The sequence below is a fragment of the Chelonia mydas genome, chromosome 1, assembly GCF_015237465.2.
Source record: "Chelonia mydas isolate rCheMyd1 chromosome 1, rCheMyd1.pri.v2, whole genome shotgun sequence".
NCBI lineage: Eukaryota > Metazoa > Chordata > Testudines > Cheloniidae > Chelonia > Chelonia mydas.
Genome location: NC_057849.1, coordinates 129,345,976 through 129,357,774, shown reverse-complemented (window position 1 = coordinate 129,357,774; position 11,799 = coordinate 129,345,976).

The following is an 11,799-nucleotide window of genomic DNA, read 5'->3' as shown; positions in this document are numbered from 1 at the left end:
GGGTCTCTCTACAAATGGGAATCACAACAGCCTGATTCACATACTTGTACAAGTTCTTTACATCTTCCTAATAGAGTATTTTTTAGATATATTAAATCTCAAGAGGGAGGGAGGATATAAATACATGTTATATATGTCTGAAATGGAAAGAAGATCATGTACACATATAGAATGGCTGCAGAAAAACCAAGATATGTTCTAATAATATTTCTGCACATAGTAAGGAGAAGAGCTAATAATAGTTTCCCACCTTATTTTCAGCAGAATGACATGCAGCTAGTAAAGTCTGGGAAAGATATTTTTGGTTGATTGTCCAAGTGGCAGTGTATCTGCTCTGTATAGCCACCTTGTAAAATATTTATATGGAGAATTGATTACTAATTTTGTGTCTGAGATTACTATGGAAAAGTTCACAAATGATAGATAAGGGATTGTTCTGCTTGATGTATCAGAGAGACTATAACCTCACCCAGACCTATACATTGGTTTCCAAATTTAAAACAGTCTCCTTACACGATAACTCTTACTGCTGGGATACCATCCTGTTAAGTGAAGGTTGTGAATCCCTTGACAAAATCAGTATGCAGTGTAGTTGTAGCTGGGTCAGTCCTAGGATATTAGAGAGGCAAGGTGGGTGAAGTAATATCTTTTATTGGACCAACTTCTGTTGGTGAACAGACAAGCTTTTGAGATCTGCAGAAGAGCTGTGTGTGGCTCAAAAGCTTGCCCCTCTCACTGACAGAAGGTGGTACAATAAAAGATATTACTTCACCTACCTTGCTCCTCAACAAAAGTTGACAGTTTTAGTGCTTAGAGCAAAATGTCTTTTGTTTATTGACATGTCAACATTTTCTAAGGTGGCCTCTGATTTTCAATTTCTCTGATTTTTATATCCAAATTGAGACATATTAGACTAGGTTTTCCAGATGTGCTGAGCAACCTCAGCTCCGATTATCTTTAAGTGGAATTATAAGCAGAACACATCCAAAAAACAACATTCTGTTTGGACACTCAAAAATGGAGACACCCAAAATGTGATCTCACACTGCAAAATTTTGACCTATGGAGCCTTGTGGATAAGACTCTACAGTGGGAGTCTGGAGATCTCATTTCTCTTTCTGGTTCTGCCTACTGTGTGACGTTGAACAAGTCACTTTATTCTCCCATCCATTGTCTGTTTTGTCTACTTACTTAGGTCTTGTCTTTTATTCTTAACTCGAGTTAACCAACTTGAGATAAAGTCCTAATGAAGACAAGGCAGTTTGTAGTTTTCATATGAATTAGTGGGTCAAGTTAAGACCCAGGCTCAACCATGGTTTTTAAACTCGATCTACAAACTTGTGTGAAAATTGCAAACAGCCTTGTCTTCACTAGGGTTTTTATCATGAGTGAGTTAAGTTATCAAACTCATGTTAAAAATACATGTTCTTTTCCCTAGAGAAGACACAGCCTTAAGCTATCAGTTTTCCAGGACAGCAACTGTCTCCTATTATGTATTATACAGTGCCTAATACCAAGAGGGTTTATCTCGTGTGGGACCTCTTGGTGCTACTGCAATACAGGCAGTATGTCCAAAGTTACAGAGGACTTCTGAGTCAGAGCTGAAGCAAAACCCAGATCTCTTTACTCCAGTCCATTAACCACACGACCATACTCTCCATGTAGTAATGAGATCAAAGGACAACATTTTCAAACCTGGTTGCCTAAAACTTTGCCTCCTTAATCCATTCTTAGGTATTTAAGATGGAATTATGCTCCTAAATCACTTAGATCATTTTGAAAATTCTACCCTGGATGCATATGCATGTATTCAGGAAGCTAATTTTTAGGCACCCACATCTAAAAATTCTGGCCAAAAGATCCATGAGAGTGTATTATGCAATGAGTTGTAACCTGAGAGGATATCTCATAAAAGATATTTACTACCTATTCTTTTATACACACCTGCTAATGATACAAAGAAACGTCAATGCCCCCCTTCTCCATTTTAAATTCCTGTGATTTATTTTTTAATTTAAAAAGTTTCTTATAAAAGCCATTAATAAAAATGGTCCCGTGAAGCAGAGAAAAGAATTGGAGCTTCAGAATTCCACCTTCTGCAATTTGTACAGTTAGTCATTATGAAATGTATCTGAGTAACGGTGCAAAGTGCATTTCTCAGCTTCAGATATCTGGGCATGTAATTGGATTCACTAAAGAGGGGATGGGAATGGAGGGATAGTAAAACTGACATAATGAAATTACTACAAAGAGCTACACTGATACAAGTATCCTTTTTGCTCATCCAGTCCCCTGAAGAGAATGAATTTAGAATCTTGCATTGTTGGGTTGTGCAACTCTACAGCTAGAATGTGTCAGTTTTGACCTGGAAACATTAAACAATAAAACTATGTGGGCTGAACAAAATGTATGTTTCTGCAGACCAAAAATAGCGCTACTGATTAGGCTGGTTTTAAAATGTTTCATTTAGCCTTGGGATGTGTTTTGCATTCTAATGTAATACCACTAGGCCTTTAAAAATGCTTCAGCCTTGAAATTTGCTACAGATCAATAAACACAAAATCTGGGGAGAGGGGTGTCAGCCTTAACCTTTTTATCAAAGATACCATGGATGAAATCCTGGCCTTATTGATGTCAGTGGGAATTTTGCCATTGACTTCTATGGAGACAGGATTTCATACCTAGCCTTTTCACTTGTTTGTTAGTTGCAAAACAGGATACTTGCCAACTCTCCAGGGATTTTCTCAGAACCTCCCTTTTGGTGCTTGTAGCCCATACTTCTATCCATTTTCACATGATTTCCAGGAACACTGGTCTCTGCACTAAAAAACCCAAATAAAATCTCTTTAGATGCAGCAATTTAATTTATATATATATATGTTTTTATAAAATGTTTAAACTCTAATGTATCTTTATAGATGCAGGAGAAAATGCAGGGTGCAAGAGAAAATGCTCTCTTCAGAAAGTTTTTATATAGATCCACAACTTTTCAAACTAACTGACATCTATTGCTTGTATGTGTCGTATTTTTGACAAAGTAATATCTACAGAACTGGATATTGGCATGATACACGATGGAACAATGTGTCAGCAGGCAAGTATGAGGAAATGTCTGTAGAGACATAACATTGTTCCAAAACAAAACAAACAACAGCCTGTATTTTTAATGTATTTTAAAATTTACTCAGAATCGCTTAGTCCCATGGATTCTTCAGAGTGTTACTATGTGAGTGAACTGAGTTTAGGTGCATGATATCTGTTACTCACAAGGTCAAAGAAGCTCACTAGGATGGATGTTTGAGCTTTAGGGTAGGATGAATGTAGGGAAGAGGCTGATTTCTGTTGATCAGTAGAAGAGTCCTAATGGTTTGGGTGTAACTGGGAATGATACAGCCTTGCCCAGGGTAGCTATGTAACATCGTTCATGTTAAAAATCACTCATTTAAACTTGCTGCATATTTAGTTCTACTGAAAATAGATCAATTTTGCATTTGAAATGTCATATCACCATAGCATCTGCTTTACACTTTAAGTATAGACTATAGAAGAATAGGGTTGGAAGAGACTGCAGGAGGTCATGTAGTTCAAGCCCCTGCTCAAAGCAGAACCAACCCCAACTAAATCATCCCAGCCAAGGCTTTGTCAAGCTAGGCCTTAAAAACCTCTAAGGATGGAGATCCCACCACCTCCCTAAGTAACCCATTCCAGTGCTTCACCACCCTCCTAGTGAAATAGTTTTTCCTAATATCCAACCTAAACCTCCCACACTGCAACTTGAGACCATTGCTCCTTGTCCTCTTATCTACCACCACTGAGAACAGCCTAGTTCCATCCTCTTTGGAACCCCCCTTCAAGTAGTTGAAGGTAGTTCTCTTCTGCAGACTAAATAAGCCCAGTTCCCTCAGCCTCTCCTCATAAGTCATGTGCCTCAGCCTCCTAATCACTTTCATAGCCCTCCGCTGGACTTTCTCCAATTTGTCCATATCCTTTCGGTAGTGGGGGCCCCAAAAGTGGTCTCAGTACTCCAGGTATGGCCTTACCAGTGCCAAATAGAGGGGAATAATCACTTCCCTGGATCTGCTGGCAATGATCCTACTAATGCAGCCCAATATGCCATTAGCCTTCTTGGCAACAAGGGCACACTGTTGACTCATATCCAGCTTCTCATCCATTGTAATCCCCAGGTCCTTTTCTTCAGAACTGCCACTTAGCCAGTTGGTTCCCAGCCTGTAGCGGTGCACGGCATTCTTCCATCCTAAGTGAAGGACTCTGCACTTGTCCTTGTTGAATCTCATCAGATTTCTTTTGGCCCAATCCTCCAATTTGTCTAGGTCACTCGGAACCCTATCCCTACCTTCCAGCATATCTACCTCTCCCCCACAGTTTAGTGTCATCTGTAAACTTGCTGAGGGTGCAATTCATCCCATCATCCAGATCATTAATGAGGATGTTGAATAAAACTGGCCCTAGGACCGACCCCTGGGGCACTCCGCTTGATATCGGCTGCCAACTAGACATCGAGCTGTTGATCACTACCCATTGTGCCCAACGATTTAGCCAGCTTTCTATCCACCTTATAGTCCATTCATCCAATCCATACTTCTTTAACTTGCTGGCAAGAATACTGTGGGAGACCATATCCAAAGCTTTGCTAATGTTAAGGTACATCACATCCACTGCTTTCCCCATATCCACAGAGCCAGTTATCTCATCATAGAAGGCAATCAGGTTGATCAGGCCTGACTTGCCCTTGGTGAATCCATGTTGACTGTTCCTAATCACCTTCCTCTTCTCCAAGTGCTTCAAAATGGATTTCTTGAGGACCTGCTCCATGATTTTTCTGGGGACTGAGGTGAGGCTGACTTGTCTGTAGTTCCCTGCATTCTTCTTCTTCCCTTCTTTAAAGATGGGCACTACATTTGCCTTTTTCCAATCGTCCAGGACCTCCCCGATCGCCACCAGTTTTCAAAAATAACGGCCAATGGCTCTGCGTTCACACCAGCCAACTCCCTCAGCACCCTTGGATACATTTCATCTGGCCCCATGGACTTGTGCATGTTCAGCTTTTCTAAATAGTCCTTAACCTGTTCTTCACCACTGACGGCTGCTCACCTCCTCCCCATGCTGTGCTGCCCAGTGCAGCAGTCTGGGAGCTGACCTTGTTAGTGAAGACCGAGGCAAAAAAAGCATTGAGTACATTAGCTTTTTCCACATCCTCTGTCACTAGGTTGCCTCCCTCATTCAGTAAGGGTCCCACACTTTCCCTGACCTTCTTCTTGTTGCTAACATACCGGTAGAAACACTTCTTGCTACCCTTCACATCCCTTGCTAGCTGCAACTCCAATTGTGCTTCTAATATAATTAGAAATGTTAAATCTAACCTCGTTAGGATGGATATGGCTGGCAATGGATCAATTGTCTGGGTTAGTGAGGCACATGAAAGTGTATCGGTTGCTCATCTGGCCCTACTGTGCTTGTTGGCATTCTCACCGGCGCCTTGGACTGTAATGGGTACATCCCATCTTTTACTTACAAACTAAAAATTGCCCCCTTTCAACCAGCTGCATGCAGTCATTTTTATAATGTAAATGTGCGTTCTGTAGTCTCTTCGCTGACTTCAAATCTGTGATACACAGAAATTTAAATAAAACCAATAAAATGCTGATTTAACCAGATCTTACAGTTTAAATGTACTTTTCATAATAGCACTATTTTTTTGGCACTCTGCTCAGACTGTTTTTCATGTCTCAGCATCACCCTCTACTAAATCATGACATGCTGCATCTTACTACTTATGACATCTTTTGTGGGAGCAGCAAATCCTTGTGACCCCAGTGGCACCCCATTGGTACTCTGATTTAGTCTGATTTTTCCCTATGCTTTTTCCAGGAAAAAAAAGTTAGGGTGGAGTAATTCCCTTAACAGTGCATTTCTCACATTTTTAGCTTTTAACCACAGCCCTGCGTGTATTTTGAACTTAGCCCTGTTTGTTTAGATTTATAACTCTATGGGAATGTGTAATTTTGAAATCATTCATATTGTGGCATTTATCCCAGAACATTTATCCTCTGCCCACAAGAATCCATATACAGTAGTGGACTATCCTGCAGGGTCACTACTCCTCGAAGTTACAGGACAGACCTAGATACCGAATATCGGTTCTCCCACACATTCTGTGTTTTTGCTGCGGAGAGTGTGTGTGTGTGTGTAAGGGGGTAGTTAAAGAGCCAAATCCCCAGTTGCTGTAAATCAACACAGTTCCATTGATTTCAAAGGAGCTACATTGATTTACACAAGCTTAGAATCTGGCTCAAAGAACTTTGTTTGTAACAAATGCAACTGATATATGGATGTATTTTTGGAGGATTACTGGTAGAGTTACTGTGCTCTACAATGAATCTCTTTTTGTGGGGGAAGACAAGGGATTTTCTAAAATTGCCTCTCTCAGGTACTAAATTACTAGAAAGTAAGAAGATTAAGTGAATTGTTCAGATTGCACTTGATAGATGGTACAATTACAGTAACCCAAGAGCCATCTCTATACAAAACTGGCTATAAAACCAATATTTGATTAAATATTTTCAAGACTGCATCCACAAACTCCAGACTTCTTGCAGCCCTTGAAAAGTTTCTATCAGAAGTATTGGAATCTGGCTGAAAAAGATGGAAATAATAGAAAGCTCGTTCCCCACCCAGCACATAGCAGACTAGAAGTACTAAAGGGGCAGAATTAAAGTGTTTTAGGGAGTTAATGAGAATCTGCATAAAATTTCAACAGATATAAATTCTTAGAATTTTATGCACTAAGGCATATTGTTATGTTACATAAATTAAACATGATGAGTTACGCTGTGTGACATCAAGACAGCATGAAATCTTCTAATTCAGCAGTATACCTTATGGCTCACCATCACAACACAGCTAAATATATCAACTGTCTACAAGTATCAAGGCCAAGTCATGGGCAGCTTGCCTAGTGGCTACATCCAAGGCCAAATGTCAGGAATCTGCATCATTTGTCAGTTTACGATCAGGAACCAGAAGTAGAAACAAGGCCAAGTCAGAAACCAGGTATCAAAGCCAGGAGACAAATGCAGGGCTCAGGAATCAGAATCAGAGCAAGAAAACAGGGCCTTTAGCAGCAACTAGCTGAGGTTCTGCCCAGTTGCACAAACAAACTTCCTGCAGCCTCCAAAGATTTAAATAGGATTTACGGGCCAATAGAATCAGGAATGTCCTGTCAATCAGGGCCTCGTGGCACATCCTCTGTGTGTGTGTGTGGGGGGGTGGGGCAGGTTCCCCTAGGGCTCATGACTCCCTGACTATAACTGCTGCTAAAGCAGTATGGTGGTGTCATGGATGTGATTGCTACCCAAGGACTCTGCAAGTCCAGGTTCTAGCCCCCCTGTGCTTTATAACAAGTGTCTGACAGGTGTATTACTGAGAAAGGAAAAGAATTGTTTTAGGCGGTAAAAGAGAGCATGACTAGGACTAACATGTCTACAGCAGGGGCTTTGGTAGAGTTTGCAATCATAAGGCATTTAGTTCCTGACAGCAAACTACTGGGGAGGGGCTTTTCTTACATGAGTCTCTGCACCAAGCTGTGTTTGGGGTCAGAGCTGACTGGCAGCCCCACGGCAGCTGTGAAGATTAAAAGGTCTGTAAGGTAGGCAGGCAGAGTAGCTACTAGAGAGGCAGAAGGATTCCAGAGAGTAGCTTCTGCCAACAAACTGATGAGAAGTCAACCCTTCAGAGAGAGAAAACAGAATAGGAGGTTAGAAAGTCCACAGAGGTAAGAAGCAACTCAGGGAACAGCAAGGAACTGGAGACCTTGAGACAGGGTTAACTCTGGCTGCTTTGAACCAGGGCCCTGAGCTGGAACCCAGTGGCACTGGGGGACCTGGTTTCCTTTACCTCTTTCCCAGACTAAGAAGGGAAAGAGAAAATGATCAAAGACTATAAGTAATATACAGAGGCCAGAGGAGAGATTCTGAGATGGTTGGACTTTGAGTTCCTTATTTTTGGACTCTTCTGTGCCTGTGAAAAGGGACAGACAGAGCAGGGACTTAGACAATGACAGATTGTCTTGATGCCAGAAGTGCTGGAAGACATGTTGGACTGAATGGACCACGAGGGTACTATGCCCAGACACAGAAAGGTGCTTTAGAGGTGAGCGTATGTTCTACACCATGTGAAAGTGACATATCCCCTTACTCCCTGAAAGGACCCTTACAACGTAATCCATAACTATCTGTTGCCAGACTCACCTGGACAACTCACCCCAGTGCTCAGACTGCCCATAAAGACAGCTCAACCCTATTTCTACTCTCCCAGCAGAGAAGCTCAGCCTACAGCCTCATCTGTTCCTGCACTTCAGGGCAATGCATACTTTATAAAGTATGAGCGTGCTTGGAGTGAAATCATGGCTCCATTAAAGTCAATGGGAGCTGTCCCATTGACCTCAAAGGGGCCAGGATTTCTCCAGTTAAGATCTAAGTATTTGAGAATATAATTTAATAAGTAATGTACTCCACTCCAAAAACTCATCAACAGTACCAATGTTAACCTGGGACAATTGTAATGAGGCAAAGTGGCCTCGTTCCAGCACAGAGGGGTTAACTCACCTTGTTGGGCTCAGCTAATCCTGCCAGAAACCGGTAGGTAGTAGTCCAGGGAAATGAATCATTGACTTGGCTATGTTGCTGGGAGGCAAGGTAGCAACCCCACACTTCTCCATGATGGGACCACCTGTTGCTTCTAGGACCATGGGCTGGGACCCAATGGAGCAGGGTGGGCCCAGGTCCCCTTCCCCCTCCCTGCACTTGGGGCTGGATGAGCACCAACCCCTGTGCCCGAACGCCTGAGCCACTGGCTGTTTATTTGCTCAGCCCTCAGGCAGGGGGCCTGAGCCACAGATAGCTTGAGTATTTAATTCAGAAGGCCTGAGCCACTTACTGTTTGTCTCCTCCCCCCTCGTCTATGAGGCCTGAGCTAATACTTGTTCAGTGGCTCGGCTGCATGACAGGATGCCTGATTGACCAACCTGGCATGAGCACTGATTCCCTACTACCTCCAAAGGGGGACCCCCCTGACCCTGAGATCCAGAAACCTTACACAGCACATTAAAACAAACTGGGAGAGCCTTATTCCAAAATTAATAAGTAGTTTAGGAAGTCATTCTAAAAGAAAAAAAACCCTATATCTCCCAAATACCTTTTCCAGTTTCTCTCTAGCTTCCCAGGAGATGTTTACCTCAAACTAATTTCACCCATTTAAAGTTCCAAGCACATCAGTTTTGGTCTGGCAAAGTTAGAGATGTGGTAAAAATTAAGGTCATAATGGAAGACTTACCTCAACCCTAACTGTGGGAGAAGCCTTCCCCAGTGAATCTGGGATACATGTTGAAATGTCTCTCCAAACCAGCAAAGGCCCAGAGATCATTACTATTTCCATGATTATTTTAAGAAGTTTTTAGCTCTAGATGTTAGAAATAAAATAGCCTCAGACTAAAAGAATCAACAACAAGACACGCCTTCCTCAGTTCTCATTGTGGGATTCAGAAAGGCCAGTTTACCAGCAAAACATCTGCTGCATCAAGTGTGGTTGACAAGATCAGCAATGTTTAGGAGGTTTTAAATGGTGTGTAGCGAGGTTCTTCTAGGGATTTGCAAATCTGGCATCTCTGTCCAGTATAAACCAAACACTGTTATTATTTTTACTTTCCCTGTTTTTTCTGGCATTTCCTCGAAGCCCTGATTTAGCATCCCTGATTCAGACTGCTGAACTCAACTGACCTTGGAAGGGTCAGGTTATTGTTTACACAAGACAGGGTGGAATTGTATATACAAGCCAAGATGATTTACAGAAAACAAAGTCTTCTTTCAGCATAGAACAAGATGTATGTTTTGATGATTTGAGTCATTCGTTGACTAAACTGGCCCAGTCACAAATTAAGCAGTCTTACCATCATTCTCAAAAATGTTTTGAGAGTTCTTAGTTTATCATGACTTAGTATGCAAACCACTCAGTCCGCACAGAACCCAGAGAACTCACTAGCACCTCAGCATCGCCCTTGCTCCATTACTAATCCATTAAAGTATGCCTTGCCCTATTTGGTGTTGTAAACCTCTACCCCCTCGCCAACCCCCAAAGAAGATGAAACCTGCAGGTGGCTGTTTTACCTTTGTAAACCAACCTTAGGCAGTAAATATTCAGCATGGTGCAGACTGATTTAGAAATCAGACTCCTTTTAATGAAGTTATTTAATTAAATCCCTAGGCAGTAAATTGAAAATGCCTCCCTAGGTTTTTTGATGCAACATGTAAGTCTCAGACACTAGGGGACACATTTTCTGGGAATTGCAAGTTACATCATGTGGGTACCCAATTTGCCATGAATGACTTTAAGCTTTGGTTGCCTTTCTTGGGTCATATTTATGGCTGTCGATTAATTGCAGTTAACTCAAACGATTAACTAAAAAAAATTAATCACGATTTTAAAAATTAATCGTGATTAATCACAGTTTTAATCACACTGTTCAACAATAGACTACCAATTGAAATTTATTAAATATTTTGGATGTTTTTCTACATTTTCATATATATTGTATTCTGTGTTGTAACTGAAATCAAAGTGTTTATTATTTTTTATTATAAATATTTGCATTGTAAAAATGATAAAAGAAATAGTGTTTTTCAATTCACTTTATACAAGTACTGTAGTGCAATCTCTTTGTTGTGAAGGTGCAACTTACAACTGTAGATTTTTGTTGTTGTTATATAACTACACTCAAAACCAAAACAATGTAAAACTTCAAAACCTACAAGTCCACTGAGTCCTATTTTTTGTTCAGCCAATCGCTCAGACCAACACGTTTGTTTATGTTTACAGGAGATAATGCTGCCCGCTTCTTATTTACATTTCCTATCTGTCACTAGAAAGTGAGAATGGGCTTTTGCATGACACTTTTTGTAGCCAGCATTGCAAGGTATTTACGTATGCCAGATATGCTAAACATTCATATGCCGCTTCATGCTTCGGTCACCATTCCAGGGGACATGCTTCCATGCTGTTAAAAAAAAGCGTTAATTAAATTTGTGACTGAACTCCTTGGGGGAGAATTGTATGTCTCCGGCTCTATTTTACCCGCATTCTGCCATGTATTTCATGGTATAGCAGGGATCGGCAACCTTTGACATGCGGCCATCAGGGAAATCTGCTGGCGGGCTGGGACACAGGTTCAGCCGATTGCAGCTCCCACTGGCCGCGGTTCAACATTCCAGAACAATGGGGGCTGCAGGAAGCAGCGCAGGCCGAGGGATGTGGTGGCTGCCACTTCCCGAAGCTCCCATTGGCCTGGAACAGCGAACCGCGGCCAGCGGGAGCAGCGATTGGCTGAACCTGCAGACACTGCAGGTAAACAAACTATCCCTGCCCGCCAGCGGATTTCGCTGATGGGCCACATGTCAAAGGTTGCTGATCCCTGTGTTACAGCAATCTCAGATGATGACCCAGCACATGTTGTTCATTTTAAGAACATTTTTGCTGCAGATTTGACAAAATGCATAGAAGGTTCCGATGTGAGATTTCTAAAGATAGCTACAGCACTCAACCCAAGGTTTAAGAATCTGAAGTTCCTTCCAAAATTTGAGAGGGACAAGGTGTGGAGCATGCTTTCAGAAGTCTTAAAAGAGCAATTCTCTGATGCAGAAACTACAGAACCCGAACCACCAAAAAAGAAAATCAACCTTCTGCTGGTGGCATCTGACTCAGATAAGGAAAGTGAACATGTGTTGGTCT